The sequence below is a fragment of the Artibeus jamaicensis genome, unplaced genomic scaffold, assembly GCF_021234435.1.
Source record: "Artibeus jamaicensis isolate MK-2021 breed Jamaican fruit bat unplaced genomic scaffold, CSHL_Jam_final scaffold_537, whole genome shotgun sequence".
NCBI lineage: Eukaryota > Metazoa > Chordata > Mammalia > Chiroptera > Phyllostomidae > Artibeus > Artibeus jamaicensis.
Window position 1 is genome coordinate 4,506,238 of NW_026522047.1, and position 16,935 is coordinate 4,523,172.

Sequence of the window (16,935 nt, forward strand, 5' to 3'; positions counted from 1 at the left end):
CACACAGGATGGACACTCTTGTTAGAGGGGAGGGCTGCTCAGTTCCCCTTTTCACCCTCAGAGTCTGTTCACCTTTCCCTTGGAAGAAGAAATGGAAGATTGTTGTTTCTTGCATTGAAGTGTCGCTGCCAACAGCCGAGATTGAGAGCTACACGTGAACAGAGAAGAGTCAGAGATTAAATGGCACAAACTAGTGCAAGTGAAATCAAAGCTAATTCCCTCCAGACCCAAGTCCATGTCACCAAAAGGGCTGCCCACACGAGTGGTCGGCCAACTCCTACAAAGGCACGGAGGCCACTCGGTGGAGGAGGGGTCGTCTTTAATTGGAACTTTAATTGCAGCAACCGGACATCCAGATGCAAAAATAAATTCATAAAGTCAGACACAGCCCTTCCCCGTTTCACAAAAACTAACTCAAAATGGACCACAGGTTCTCCACGTGTTGAGGGTGGGCAGCCGCCCAGCAGGGTCCAACCTCGTGGCGCCTCTGGTCACACTGGAAGAAGAGTTGTCTTGGGCCACCGTGAAATACACTGTGACTTGTAATCACAAAAAAACTCTTGTACTGTTTGAAGTAAGTTCGTGACTTTGTGTTGGGCCGCATGCGGGCTGCGGGTTGCACAGCCCTAGAGCCACGCCCTTCTACAGAGGACAGTAAAGGGCGGAAAGGGCAGCTTTACGTGGAGACACTGGGCAAACACGACCTCCACTAGGCGCTCAAGATAAGCATCGACAGCCAGAGGTCATGGTGATAGCATGACTTCCGACACTGCCTGTGAGGAAGAACGCGTGGCCTCTGTGCTCCTCCTCCGAGACACCTGCAAGCCCAGTCCAATCACCAGGGGGAAGCAGACGAGTCCCACTGAGAGGTGAGACTCCTGACCGGTAATTCCCAACACGGTCACAGCCATCGACAACAAGGAAAGGCTCGGAAACTGTCGCAACCTAAGGAGACTCGATTATGCGACGTCACGAGCTGTCGTAGCTGGAGTCCTGAACAATCGCGGGCGTTAGAAACAAAGGGGGTCTGGCAGGGGAAGGACCTGGGTGAGCGATGGCGCATCAGTGGCAGTTCCCTTGCTGTGCTGTGTGGGCCGGCCTCCTGTGAGATCTTTTTTTAAGATTTCATTTATTTATTTTTAAAGAACGGGGAAAGAAGGGAGAAAAACACCAAGTGTGGTTGCCTTTTGTGCTCTCCCTCCTGGGGACCCGGCCCGCAACCCAGGCACGTGCCCTGACTGGGAATTGAACTGGCGACCCTTTGGTTTGCAGGCCAGCACTCAGTCCACTGAGCCACACCAGCCAGGGCTCACGTAAGGTCTTAATAAAGAGGGGAAATGGGCGCAGGCCTGCAAACCAGAGGATCGCGGTTTGATTCCCAGTCAGGGCACATGCCTGGGTTGCAGGCCAGTTCCCAGCAGGGGACACACGAAAAGCAACCATATGTTGATGTTTCTCTCCCTCTTTCCTTCCCTTCCCCTCTAAGGATAAATAAATAAAATCTTAAAAAGTTTTTCATTTATTAAAAAAAAAAAAAAAGGAATTGGGTAAAGCATGGATGGAACTCTTGGCACCATCTTTGCCACGTTTCTGTAAATCTTAAACTATTCTACAATTAAAAGCTTATTTTTTAAAAATCACATGAACTCTTTATATGTTTCCAGGGAAAATGTTCACACCAATAACTTTGCTTTGCATTTCTTTCTCTCTCCTTCCTTCATAGTAAAGGATGACACAATTGCTAGGTAACAAGGTCCCACCTTTTCATGTTATGTGGTCCTTTAAGAATCCTTCAGTTTGGGGTAAGAGCTGCGTCCACAGAATTCATCCCTGAAGGTAAAGCACCACTACCCAGAAATAAGGGGAACGCAGCCCCTGGCGTGTGAGTACTTCCTCACCAAACCGGCACCTGCCGTCTGACCGAGGGGAAACAGGGCCCCTGGAGCCGCACGTGCCCGGCGCCATTCTCCTCTGTCAGAGGAGCCACGGGTGGGGGTTGAATCAGGCAGTGGGGGCCGGGCCGTTCTTTGTTGGTTTCCCCGGTCACGCTCGGTCCGCTGCCTGCTGACCTGTTGCCGGGACTGTGGTCTGGCCCGAGCCCTGCCCATTCTGAGTTCAGGAACCCGGGTTTGGCCCTACCTTACCCACCACAGCAGTGTGACGCTGCCCCTCCACGGGGGTCCCTGTGTCAGTGTGGCATCGGGCTGAGGGGCCCCCGAGGTCGCTTCCTGGTTTTTGACCTGGACACGAGAATGACTCGGGCAGTCTCACGGGTCTGTGTCACAGGTTACCTGGCCTTGCCTGGTGCAGAGTGGGGTCCCCAGGGACGAGAGTGCAGGATGGGTGAGACAAAGGCCACTGAAGTGTCCCCTGGACAAGAGCAGCCTTACGGGGGCCCCGCCCCAGCTGTTTGAGGAACAGCTGTGTTGTGAGGGCCACGCCCTGGGTCTGCCAGAGAGCGAACTTGGGGCCCACAGATACAGGAACAGTCTACACCGGAGCCAGGCAACCCTGGAGGGGCAGTGGCAGCGGTCACAGATGTCCCCAGGGGAGTGGCCCAGTGGAGCAAGGTGACTCCTGCTGGGGGAGGGGTAGAGCCCTGCTCCCCTGGGGGTTTGCTGTGGCCACTGCCCTGTCTGCCACCCCTCCCCGTCCCCAGTTTCTGATCCTGGCCCTGCAACAGCTTTATAACAATCATTTTGCGTCTGTTTGGGGCAGAGGAGGAAGCGAAGGTGGAGAGGTGCCGATCCGATGCTTTCAAGGGCCTCGAAGTGCTGAGCCCCTGCTCCGAGGGCCTTCGCCTCAGCCGGCCCCCGGCCCCCACGGCCCTCTGGCTACCAGTCTCCCAGCCACATCACCACTCCACGCGGGGCAAGGGCACCAGCTTGGGAGTAGCTCTTACTGGCTTTTTTAACGCTTTGACCTGCTCCGACACATTTTACCCCGGCCACCTAGGAGGCGTGTGGGAGAGGTCTCCCTCAGATCACCTCCTTTTGCCAACATTAGAACCCAGGCTGTGGACTTCCAGCCAAGATGGAGGCGTAGGTGGAAACACTGTGCCACCTCACACAACCAAGTTTAACAACAATAAAGTTTTAGCAACAAAAATGCAACCAAAACACAGAAAATTGAACTGTAGGGAAGTCCAACAACAACGAACCATTCAGCCAGACTGGTAAGAGGGGCGGAGCCAGCGGCTGGCGGAGCGGGTCGCACACGAAAAAGTGGCCGGACACACCCAGGCGCACAGGCGGTGGTTGGTGGATCCCAGGTGTGAGGTGGCAACGGGCAGAACCAGTGGGAGTGCAAGGCAGCTGTCTCACTTTGGTCACACATTCACCCACAGGTAAACCAGGCAGAAGAGTGAGCAGTGAGACAGACCGTGCAGGCCAGGGCCCCAGTGATGGGAATTAAAGCCTAAAAGCACCAATTGGAAAATCTCTCAGGGTCCAGGTGCCAGAGAAGCTCCCAGGTTCACAGAGAGTTTATTGGAGAGACCCACAGGGTTCTGGAAGGTGCACAGGCCCACACACCCGGGACCCAGCACCAGGGCGGCCCGGTTTGCTTGCAGGAAGAAGCAGAGGGGACCGAAATCCCGAGAAAGAGGGGAACAAGCATCATTGCCCCTCTCTGACCCCGCCCCCACATACAGCATCACAAACCAGCGACCTGGATCACCCTGCCCTGGTGAACACCTAAGGCTCTGCCCCTCATATATAACAGGCATGAACAGACCAAAACATTATGGCTCAAGAAAAACAACTCAAAGCCCCAGAGCCAATAATTCTAAGTGACCAAGAGATAGCTAACCTTTCAGATGCACAGTTCAAAACACTGGTGATCAGGATGCTCACACAATTGGTTGAATTTGGTCACAAATTAGATGAAAAAAATGAAGGCTAAACTAATTGAAATGAAGGAAAATGCACAGGAAACCAATAGTGATGGAAAGGAAATGGGAACCAAATCAATGGAGTGGACTAGAAGGAAGAAAGAAACAACCAAATAGAAAAGAATGAAGAAATAAGAATTCAAAAAAGAAATGAGGAGAGGCTTAGGAACCTCCAGGACATCTTTAAACGTTCCAACATCCGAATTATAGGGGTACCAGAAGGGGAAGAGGAACAGCCACGAGTGGAAAACTTATTTGAACAAATAATAAAGGAGAACTTCCTCAATCTGGCAAAGGAAATAGACTTCCAGGAAATCCAGGAAGCTCAGAGAGTCCCAAAGAAGTTGGACCCAAGAAGGAACACACCAAGGCATATCATAATTATATTAGCCAAGATTAAAATGAAGGAGAGAATCCTGGAAGCAGCAAGAGCTAAGGGGACAGTCACCTATAAAGGAGTTCCAATCAGACTGTCAGCTGATTTCTTAAAAGAGACCTTACAGGCAAGAAGGGGCTGGAAAGAAGTATTCCAAGTCATGAAATCCGAAGACATCCAAGATTGCTCTATCCAGCAAAGCTTTCATTTAGAATGGAAGGGCAGGTAAAGTGCTTCTCAGATAAGGTCAAATTCAAGGAGTTCATCATCACCAAGCCCTTATTATATGAAATGTTAAAGGGACTTACCTAAGAAAAAGAAGATAAAAAAGATGAACAGTGAAAGGACAGCAAACTCACAGTTATTAACAACCACACCTAAAACAAAAGCAAACTAAGAGGACAGCTAGATCAGGAGCAGAAGCATAGAAATGAAGATCACATGGAAGGTTAGCAACAGGGGAGTGGGAGGAGAAGGGGGGAGAAGGTACAGAGAATAAGCATAGACGGTAGGTAGAAAATAGGCGGAGGCAAGAATAGTATGGGAAATATAGATTCTAAAGAACTTGTGACACATGGACATAAACTAAAGGGGGGAATGGTGGAGGAGGGGTGTGCAGGGTGGAGGGAAATGAAGGGGGGAATAAAACAACTGTAATGGCATAATCAATAAAATATATTTAAAAAAGAACCCAGGTTGCAACATTAGAACCCAGGGGAGAGCCTTTCTCTTTTCTCCTTGGGAAGCCAGACACCAAGTCCATGGCCCCACTGGGTTGGTTGAGAACCACACACATCTCGGACAGGTGTTCCTGGAATGAGGGCTTTTTCCGTAGGACCACACTTCCCTTGCAGGCCCTCGGTGAAAGCGGGAAGGGCACACACACGGCCTCCACGGGAAGCCTCCGAGCGGCGGCGCCACCTCCCGTGCTTCCTATGGACTCAGACACGGAGCACAGCACAGGGACGGCTGGCGCAGCGGGGAGAGACTCCAAACACCTCTCACACCCTCCTGCTCCGACCGGAGGCCGAGGCCGCCGCCTGGCAGTCCAGTCCGGAAGCGCCGTCTGATGGGAGAACAGGCGCAGAAGAGCAGGGCTGCTGACTCGCGTAGGGAGCACGGTGACTGTCTGCTTCCGCCCACCGGCCTTCCCGACTAGGAGAACGCAGGCTGCGGCTGCCACTCAGGCAGGTCATGTTTTACGATCGTTATCTTCCAGACTGAGAAGATAACTGGGTGGTAAAACCCTGAGGACGGCAGCGAATGGCAGCTATTGTCTCTGGGCAGGGTTCAGGCCAGGGCGCTCAGGGAAACCTGCGTCTGAGCAGCCTTGGCCGCTGCCAGGGACATATCACTGTAGGGGGCTGTCAACTGGTTCATTCCCCCAAGGGGCCCCTTTCTGTCTCGGCAGGACACGACCCCGAGACACGGCCACCACCGTGATGTGATGCCACACCCGACACTGAGCTCTGTGGCTGTCCTTGTTACATTCATGGCAGCTGTCTGTTTGCTCATCTGTCTGGCGCCCTGGACTGTGACCTCTTTGAGGGCTGGAAGTGTTGTCTGTCTTCCTGGTTTCGCCACCTGGAGCAAACTAACCAGGTTCCCCGAGCATTGGTACATCACAAACAATGCAGGGCCATTGCCGGTGAGGCCTGCTGGCTAGGAAGAGGGGCTCTGCAGGCGGGCAGGCGGCCGTGTCTCAGTGCCCCCCACTTTTCAGCAGTGCGATATTGCACCACGAACCCTGTTTGCCCCTCAGTCCGTCTGTGAAGATAGAACTTCCTGCACAGGGTCGCTGAGTTAGTAAACATGGAACACAGAGACTGCCTCACACTTGGTCACTGTGGCGGGTGTGACTAACATGGTTAATTACTAGGCAATAATGACACCCTGACCAATAATCCTGGAAGCATCTCAGACAGGCACTCGAGGTTCTTCGCCCCAGGCCTTTGGTAGTGAGGAGGCCACGTGCGGCAATCGGAGTCCACGGGAGAGAATGTCCAGCCGTCAGACCAGCCAGTGAGAGGTCCTGAGGCCGCTGGCTGGGGGCTTGGTGCTGGTCTCTCCCCAGGCTCTGGCCCTTGGGGAGGGAGCCCACAGAGGGGGAAAATGTGGGCTTCTATTCCACGCCAGCCCCTATTCCACCAGAGTTTGGGTTTGGATAACCTTATACCAGGAGCTGCTTACATTCCTCAGCAATTCCCGACAAGCATTATCCTCCAAGCAGAGGCAGTGCGTTTGGGGGGCACTGGGCGTGACCCAGGCCCGAGTTTGGGGTTCAGGTCGGAGGAGCGCGGCTATGGGGGTTGCTTCGTGTGGGAGCCTGGGGACCAAGGCCACCACCAGGGACAGCCCGCAGCGGAAGCTCAGTGACCTTCCTGCAGGCGTCCTCTGCAGACGCGCCTCAGCCCTGCAGAGGTCATTTCCGGTGTTTCTGTTGCCCCTGACTCCGGCAGAAATGGTTCACCTGCTCCCAGCAAGTCTCGTGGGACCGGAGCCCCAGGTTCTGTGTGTGATGCCTGCCTCTCCTGCTCTGACACCCCCCGCCCCCCAATGCTGGACTGGAATAGCAGGTGAGCGCCTGTCCGTCTGCCCTGAGCAGTCCCAGCGCATGCGCTGTCCCTGCGGGATGATTAGCAGCTCCCTCTCACCCACACAATTGATTTCACAACCCATTGGAAAAACCTCGCTGGAGAGAAAGCAGCCCCAAGCCGCAGGCTGGCCTGTGAGCTGCGTTCAGAGGGGGAAAAGCTGCGGCGGGCTGAGATGGCAAACCAGAAACAGCTGGGCGGGAGCTGCCTTCCCCCAAACTCTACCACTTCTCCCTGCCAGTGGGGCAGCCGGGCTGTGCGATATCGCCCCCCGGTGGTTTCTCTCGGGATCGCAGGGGGGAGAGAAACCCTGGGAAAGCTGGAGAAGGCACTTGGTTTGGGGCCAATACCGACCAGGTCGCGGCAACACTGAGGTCACCTCGCGCTATTTCTGATCCTGTTTAAGCCCAGAGTGTGAAGAAGTTAACTGCCATTCATTTTCACAATGCCTGGCTCACCAAGCTATGCTAGAAATAAGTGTTACTTGCATAACACAATTGCCTATCGATAATACGCTATTTAAAAGTAAAAAAACCTAAGAGCTCGGTTTCCTTTAACTTAAAATATTTTTCTCAGAGGTACCAAGTTTTCATTGGCTTTCCCGTGAATAACATTTAAATTAGAAACGAACAGCATTAAACGTTTTTAAAACACTTTCCCCTGTGGAGAAGGGACACTTTTCCGGAACTCACGCTGCTGTGGCCGCTCCTGTGTTGAAGTTGCACCGCAGGTGTCCCGACGCTGCAATTTGGGAGAGAGTGTTTGGGAAGAGGACTGGCCGTATTCTCCCCAGACATGGCACTCGTGCCCAGAAAAGGGCAATTTTCACTACATTTTTAAAAAGTGGTTTCACGGGACTTCCGCCAAGATGGAGGTTTAGGTGGATGTGCCGTGCCTCCTCACACAACCAAGTTTAGGGACAACTAAATATTAGCATCAGAAAACATAACCAGAACACGGAAAACTGAACTTTTCGGAAGTCCGCTAACAACAAATTCTTCAGCCCGACCGGTAAGGGGCGAAACCGGCGTCGGGTGAGGAGTTACAAAGGAGGGCTCGGTCGGACCCGGGCGTGGAATCCAGACACGCGAATCCAGTCGCACGGGTTCCAAACCCAGGATTGGACCTAGTGAGCGACCAAGCAACCCACCGGGTGAGCGACTACAGAGGAGACAGTGGGGAGGCGGTGCAACGTGTTGACTGTGGTTGCCTAATTGCGCGCGAGTGAGGGAGTGAGCAGTTGGACCGGCTGCGGCGGCAATAGAGGGCGCCGCCATTTCCCCGCTCTGACCACGCCCCCACATACAGCGTCACAACCCAGCGACCTGGGACTCCAAGGCGCCGCTTCTCCCACTTAAAGGGCCAGAGCAGACCAAAAATGTCGCAGGGGAGACCTCAAAGCCCCAGAGATAAATCTAAGTGACGAAGAAATAGCAAAACTCTCAGACGCACAGTTTAAAACACTGGTCATCAGCTTCCTCACAGATCTGGTGGATTATAGCCACAAATTAGAGAAACATATGAAGGCTAAATTAAGGGAAATGAATGGAATTCCACAGGAAACCCATAGAGATGAAAAGGAAACTGGGACTCAAATCAATGGAGTGGACCAGAAGAAACCAAATAATGGCCAAACAGAAAAGAGTCAAGGAGCAAGAATTCAAAGAAATGAGGAGAGTCTTAGGAACCTCCAGGACATCTTTAAACGCTCCAATATCCGAATTATAGGGGTACCAGAAGGGGGGAAAGACACAACCACCAGTGGAAAAACTATTTGAACAAATAATAAAAGAAAATTTCCCCAATCTGGCAAAGGAAATAGACTTCCAAGAAATCCAAGAAACCCAGAGAGTACCAAAAAAGTTGGACTCAAGAAGAAACACACCAAGGCATATCATAATTACATTAGCCAAAATTAAAATGAAGGAGAGAATCCTGGAAGCAGCAAGAGCTAAGGGGACAATCACCTACAAAGGAGTCCCCATCAGGCTGTCAGCAGATTTCTCAAAAGAGACCTTACAGGCAAGAAGGGGCTGGAAAGAAATATTCCAAGTCATGAAATCTAAAGACCTACAACCAAGATTGCTCTACCCAGCAAAACTTTCATTTAGAACGGAAGGACAGATAAGGTGCTTCTCAGATAAGACCAAATTCAAGGAGTTCATCATCACCAAGCCCTTATTATATGAAATGTTAAAGGGACTTATCGAAGAAAAAGAAGTTAAAGAAACATGAACAGTGAAAGGACAACAAACTCACAGTTATTAACAACCACACCTAAAACGAAAGCAAACTAAAAGGACAGCTAGATCAGGAGTGGAAACATAGAAATGAAGATCTCAAGGAGGGTTAGCAACAGGGGAGTGGGAGGAGGAGATGGGGGGAGAAGGTACAGAAAACAAGTAGCATAGACAGTAGATAGAAAATAGATGGGGGGGGGGCAAGAATAGTATGGGAAATATAGAACCTAAAGGACTTGAGACACATGGACATAAACTAAAGGGGGGTAATGGTGGGGTTGGGGGGGCAGGGTGGAGGGGAATGAAGGGGGGAATAGAACAACTGTAACAGCATAATCAATTCAAAAAAATAAATTAATTAAATTAAAAAAAGTGGTTTCACATTGCTATTTAAAATGACTAATATGTTAATTAGTCAATTAACATGTTAATTCTCAAAACAGGTTACTCTTGTTGTCCTCTGGAAACACCTGCTTTATGCCACCGTTGTGCGGCCTCAGAGCCTCACCCCTGAAGGCACAGAGCCTTCCCGAAGTCGGCTGCGACCAGGGTGTCGCAGGCGCTTCCACAGGCTGCAGCCTCTGCCCCAGCTGGAGCTCAGCCACCACGTGACCCCAGCCACACCGGCCCCACTGCCCTCCCATGGGCGGGGCTGGGCTGCACGCTCACCGCTCACCGCGACACTGGCTGTTCCGTACTCGCCAGGTAAGGGCCCCCAAGCAGCTGTTACTGCGTTGGAGAAAGGTGGCAGCGCCAGGACCGCAGCCCGGGCGGCGTGCCTCAGACCGTCTTCTGCACGTGGCTCCCTCCTCTAGGAGGGACTGAGCATTCTCAGTCTATCCAGAGTGGATGTCAGCCTGCTACAGGGACCTGACACAGTCACCTGTCACCACTGCTGCTCCCTCCCACTCTCGGCGCCAGCCAGCCCCATCGCTCGCTGCCCCTGGGTCACGCCAGGATGCTCCAACACAGGCCTGTGTACCATCTGCTCCCACACCCGCCGGTGCAATCCAACCCCAGGTGCCTTCTTCTGTTAGATTTCCACTTGACGTCACTGGTCACTGCGTGCTGATGCCGCCCTCACCCCTGACGTTCCAGCCGCCCATGTGGCTCTTCCTCGGCTTCTCTGCATTGTTCTCATCAGCACGTCACTGTCTAGACGGCTTTGCGAGGGTAGGGCCTCATCCTCCCCAGACCCTATGATACACCTGCCTCATCAGGTGACTTTCAAATGGTGCTGCGTCGCCAGCAGGTAGAACCTATGAGTCCAGGATGGAGGGATGCAAGCAGAAATAGCTCGTTTGTTATGACTCCCAGTGATCTGCTTGGAGGACACATGTTTCCTGTCCTTCAACCTGGGGTCCTCTGCATTTAGAGGTCCCCCGCCAGGGTACACAGGGACAGTCCCATAAGCTACCACTGCCACCTGGGCATGTCAGGCTCCTCGGGAGAAGGTGACAGCTACTGTCACGTGGCAGGCACAGGGAGGCGGATGTGCACATGGGGATTCACTGGGGCCCTTGGCATAACCCCTGCTCAACTGGGGTGGTGACGGACAAGCGCCCAAGCCACCGCCAGAGACGGGCATGTCCCCCCAGTAAAGTCTCGACGTGCGCAGCATGCGGAGAGCAGCAGAGGTGCTGAGGGGGAGGGCGAGGAAGCTCAGTCCCGTGACAGCACGTTCCGCAGCACCGTTCCTGCCATCCTTCACCAACTACAACACCTCGGCCTGAGTAGAGTGCCCAGGGGAGGGGACTGTTAAAATTCCAACAGTGAAACAGAGGTGCACCCCCGAATTCACCAAAACGTGTCGACAGCATCAGAGTCATTTCCACTCCAACTTCAGCCAGAATTCAGGACATCTGAGGACACACAGGGCCTCCAAGCCAGACCCCACGAACGGCCATTCTCCCTCTCCTTCACGGTCCCCACTCACACTTGCCATCAGCACACTGAGCAGCATGATCGTAAATATTAGTAACAGCACAACTGCGATTAGTCCCGCGCTTCTCCTTCACCCACTCGCCTTGATCTTGTGTGTATTTCTAGGAGCCATTTTTAATTTGTTCTGGAAACATGCGTGGGCTGTTCTATAGATTATTTAGTTACAAAGTTAATTCTAAACAAACCAAAAACCTCACGGCTGGAACAGTATGGAAACGAGAGAAAGAATTCAGATCAATTCCAGCTGTCTAATAGGGAAGGCCAAGTCGGGAGGGAGTCCAGGGGTGCTGTCCTGAGAGGGAGCGCACGTCCATTGCAGCGTCCACAGACTGACCCCAGGTCTGCAGGACCATGCTTGTCTGAAAAGTAACCGAGACGTTAATCAAAACATGAAGGGCTGGGATCTAGAATGGAAGACAATCTCAGCAGCAAAGAGAGGTCAAACCCCAGAGGAGAAGCCCCAAGGGACCCTGGGAGGGACAGACATGGTTAGGGTCCCATCCGTGCTGAGGGACGCTGGCTGGCTCACCCTCTCCTGACCTTCCAGAAATCACAGCCGGCCATGGGACGAGCAGGCCACCTTTCCCAGCCACAGCCACATTATCTAATGACACTTTTGTCATTGATGAGGCTGATACATGCTGTAGAAGACACAACAAAATCCGCACATGGGCGTAGGCCTGGATTCTCCCAAGACTTCGAAGGCAGGGCTTCACCTACAGGGCATCCCAGGTTGGATGCCCCTGGAGTGCGTGTTTGCACCCCTCCTCTGCCACTGGCTGCCCATGTGAGGAGCGCCAGCCTGGCAGGCGCTACTCTGAGCATCTGTGGAAACCATCAGAGCTGGAGCTGAGAACGGCAAGCCTGAAATGTGCGTGCGAAGGCGTGGGTGTGTGCGGAGTTCTAACATCTAAAAATCCTCCAAACCAGCCATCTTTCTGACAGTCCTGTCTGGTGCCCTGAAATAGTTGAAATGTGCGTGCACAAAAGAAGTTGAGCTTCAACTCTGATAAGCACGTTCACCAGTTAAAGTCACAAGCCGACTGTTGGAGGCGGGTGGGTCACCTCACAGTCACCGGGCAGTATTTTTGGAGGTATTTTTTTAGTAGTATTTTTTATAGTCCCGATAGAGACACCTGGTAGCCAGAGGTCTCATGTGTGGGACAAGGAGTTGGGGTCATGCCGGGAAGGTATTCCCTCAAACGGGCGAGTCCCCTCCGACCCAGGCCCCAGACTGAGCGTGAGTGGGAGATGCCACGTGCTGCGGGTGCAGAGTGTGAAAAGAAAGGAGCTGGAGGGAAACGACGCGGCATGACACTAGCGCCTGCCCAGGGGCGCTGTGGGGACTGCAACCCCCACTGTCCTATCCGCACAGCGCCTGCTATTGGATGCAGCCTTCACAGTGAGACCCTTTTACCATGGTCACTACGGGATGAAGATGCACGGGATGCGGTGGAAGCTGCCCTCCCCGCCCCCACTGTGGGGGGGGGGAGGTGAGGTCCGAGCTCCCCACAGTCTCAGGACTGTGGGGAGACGCTGCTGTTGGAGGCTCGAGCTCGCGTCTTGTCACACATCACATGTCCTACCCGAGGACCCGCTGTGCGTGCAGAAAGGCTTCTGTCACAACCCGGAGACTCCACGCGCAGTGCGGTCTCCAGTGCGAGGGAACAGGGCAGCGCGCGGCCCCTGCTCCTCAGCCTCTTCCCAGAACCCAGGCCGGAGGGGAGCCATGCTTTCCCCGGGACGGAGACCTGGGGGCCCCACTGCCCACTTGCTGGGCAGGGGCCTCGCAGACACGAGGGCACAGCCTGTCAGGGCCCCATGGACACCCGAGACCTCACCCCGGAGCGCTAGACTGCAGCCCCGTCTCCTCCCCCGCCGCCCAGACACTCACTGACTACAAGCCCACACTTTCCAGGCCTGGACAGGATCCGAGTCAGACCGGCGACTCTGACGGCCCGATCGAAGCCCGGAACAGCCGCAGCTCGGGGCTCCTCTGCGCACGCAGCACAGAGCTGGAGCCTCCCAAAGTCTCTGCTGTTCGGCAGTTCGGCATGAGGCTGAAGGCCCCCAGGGCACAGGTGCATCTTCACCTTTCCCGCCAGGAAAGGGTGGCCCCCTGGAAAGACCAAGGAGGCTGTCAGAGGTGATGGCCGCTTCCTCACGGGGTGGCGCCAATGCCCAGCATCCTGGGCTGTAGCTTGGCACAGACTTGGGCTGTTTGCGAGTGACCCGGAAGGAGTGCTTCCGGCTCAAGGGCGCCATCTGGAGACTTCCGGGAAGGGAATCGCCCGGACACACCTGCGCATGTGCAGGAGGCACTGGTGGGGAGACCCGAGAGGAGCGCTGGTGTCGGAGTGGACACGGGCCTTTGGAGAAGGCAAGAGCACAGGTCCGGGCCAGAACACGCTCTCGCACGTCCACACACAAGCTAACAAACTACCGGCTGGATGCCCTGACCAGAACGCTCACAGAGGGCCAGGACACGGCACCGAGGCAGACTCGCTGGCCTACGGGCCCAGCATGCGCTCGGGGTCACAGGCCTCACACGTGGTGGGGCTCTGGCTGCGGGTCCGTCGTGGCTCTCAGGCAGCAGACTGAGAGACGTAGGGGCGGGCGCAGGACTGAAGCGTGGCGGTCCAGGCCGATGGGAAGCCCGCACTGAGAGTGGGATCTGGAGACCACCTCAGCTGGACACAACCGACAGAGAAAGGAAACTCAGAAGCTGATGAGTGGGCTGTCCCGTCAGGCACCGGAAACGGCAGCGCCACTGATGGGGAAAACGGGCCCAGGGCCCCGTGTCGCGGTGGTTGGCGGCCGCAGCCATGGGACGAGCTGCCGTCCATAGCCTGCCCTCCACACTCGGCCCGAGGAGCCCAGCCAGACAGCTCCACGGCAAGGCTGTGAGGGCAGTGGGAGAATCACGGGGATGGGGCGGGAACCTTGACTTCAGAGGCTGGCAAAGGTCCTGTTTTACACCAGCAGGCAGAGCAGGAAAGGGCGTGAGGAAGGCAGGCTTGATGTCACTTCACAGCAGGTTTACGTTTCAGAACCCGGTTTGTGGTCACTCAGCATCACCACCCTCTGCGGGCCATGGCGTCATGCTGCACCCTTGGCAGGCTGAAGAGAATGTCCCAGATGCAGCCAGTGGTTTCCAGCTCATTTGGCTCCAGCCTCGCCTCTGCCCTCCAGGCTAGCAATATGCCAGCCAGGTCCGCATGCTGGGAGTCTGGAAGCAGCCTCACCACTAACCAGGCATCCAGGGAGCCTGAAGGAAAGTTCTGAGTCACAGGCTATTTCTACTCAGCACTGAGCTGGCCGAGGCCACACTACCAGGCTCCCAGCTGTGTGTGGCTGCCTTGCTCTCTAACCTGCTGTGTCCTGGAGGCCGACCCTCTGCTCGACCCACCAGTCCACCGGGTCCAGATTCCCCAAGGCCCGGGCAGCCCCCAGCTGACTGCAGGCGCCTAGGGCACTGAGCTCAGGCCTGTCCCACTGTAAGAAGAGACGGGAGACGGCAGCATCATGCCTGTGTGAGTGGAACTGTGAATAGCACTGCCAAGTCCCCCTCCTGTTCAAATTCACACTCCTACCAGAGGCAGGGGAGGACTGGCTTGCCCACGCCCAAGCCAGCAGCACCGTATTTCAACTGGAATATTAGCAAATTGGAAGGTGTCCAGAGCAGAGCAGAGAGGATGGCAGAGTGTGCCAGCTTCTAAAAGAAGCCTCTCCAGAAGAGAGGAAGGGTATAGGGCTCTCGTGAGGAAGAAGAGTTTATGCTGGGCTTTGTCATTGGGAGTGAGGGTCAAGTTCAGCTTCCCACGTGCATCCACTGGTGAGTGTGTCCACTCACACCTGTCCCTGAAAAGCTAATGACCTAAGTGATTGTGTGAGGACCCAGGGGCCAAATGTCAACAGGATAATCTATCTTTCTCTGTATCATTTTTGCTGTGGAGCTGATATCACATAAGGTGATTGTAACAATGTAACAACTTTTTTACTCACTTTTTGTGCATGAACTAAGTAAAAAACTGGCTAATAGCCAATTGAATTATTAACATGTTTAATGTCACCAGTGATCTTAAACCAGAGGTTGTTTTAATCTATCAGATTAGAAAAGATATAAAAGAGTAATAAAAGTTTTTTGCAACGGTGTAAGGAGGGGGATAAATGGTGATGGAAAAAATTAAATAATAAAAAAGTAATAATAATGCATTATCATTATAAAAACATTATCATTATAAAAACAATGTAAGGAAATTAACCCGTTCACGCACAGTTGGGTGAAGTATAAACATGTATGAGCTTTCTGGAAATAAATCTAACAGTCACAGAAATACTGTGCCAAGCGTGCACCTGCTTTAACCAACATTCTACACTAGGAAGGTACCCTGGGACATCACGACAGGTGTACGTGACCGAGCAGAGGACTTCCAAAGCCACTCTCTTCACGCTGATGAAAAACCGGAAGCAACCTCAGTGCCCACCTGTGTGGGCTCCGTGACACCAGCCAGGATCCGGGTGCAGCCCCCTGGTGCAGCCATTCACACCCTGAAGAAGAGCTGCGTGCTGCGTCACATCCCAGCTGACCCTCCAGATTGGCTTCTTACCCTGACAACCCTGCATGTGTCCCCAAAGGGACATCCATGACCTCCCTGTCCTCTGGCTGCTGGCCGGGCTGGCCCCTGGAAGACACAAGTAAGAAAGGAAGAGTTGGGCAGATCGTATGATCTGAGCATGTCTTCCCTCTGTTTCTCCCCCAGGGGCACTGGGGCAGGCTGTGTCCCTCTCCTGGGTCCTAAAGCCACACTTCCCTTCACCCCTTTAGACTCAGGGGCAGGGGCAGCGCCCCACTGCTGCTGTGCCTGGGGTGGGGGAGGGTCGCCAGCCTTTGCCGGCTCCCTCTGGCCTACCTACGTCCTGTGATGCAGGTGTCGCTCTCGCCACCTGTGACGGAGAGTTCAAGGAGCCAAGAGACGCAGCATTTTCATCCTAGCCAGCCAATGTTATCTGGTGTCAGGCAGATGTAAAATGCACGACAACTTGCATCTTTCCGTACCAGCTGTTCTATCTTCTTGCAGAGTGCCATTTAAAAAGCATCAAGCCGAGAGGCGAAGAAGAAACAGTAATCCATAACAAAACACTATCAATAACTGAATGGGAACACACCCTGAAAAGCTGAGATGATGGTGACCCCCAGACAGCCTGGGGTCATGGAAGGCAGCAAGGATCCCTCACAAGGAGACATCACCTCAACTCAATACAGTAGGGGCCTTGCCTGCCTTGTCCCCCGTTTCCACAACACCTAAGCAGTGTCTGGAACAAAGTAGATACTTAATAAACATGTCAAGGAAATGAACAGGGTTAGCCCAAGCTAGGAGAAAATTGTTGCAAAGCAGAGTTCTCATAAAGGAAGAGCGTCTAGGTTACTGCAAGAATTCTTACAAGTCAACAATGAGACAAGCAACCCAAAACAGGGCGCCTGGAGAGAAACAGGTCCGAGTGATGCCCAGGGTAGAAACGGCACCAGATGCCTAACCAAGAAGGAGCCCACTCCCACTGCTGCCCCCGTGTCCCACCCAAGCTCTCAATGCCATGAAAGTCACTTCACGTTTTTAGAAGATACATTAGTCAGCCTAGAGACATGCCCATTAAAAAGGAAACCTGACATGAAAATAACTGTTTCCTTCTATCCATTAATCTCATCCTAATTAACTCCCTAAAAAATATGGGTAATAATAATTTACACAAAAAATGAGCGACATATAATTACGTTTTTATTCACAGTCTTTTAAAAAATAGAAAGCGTTAAGTATTTTGAAAAACACTCAGGCCATAATCACTTAGCAGCCACAGCGTTACAAAACTAAAGCAACCCAGAATGGGTGG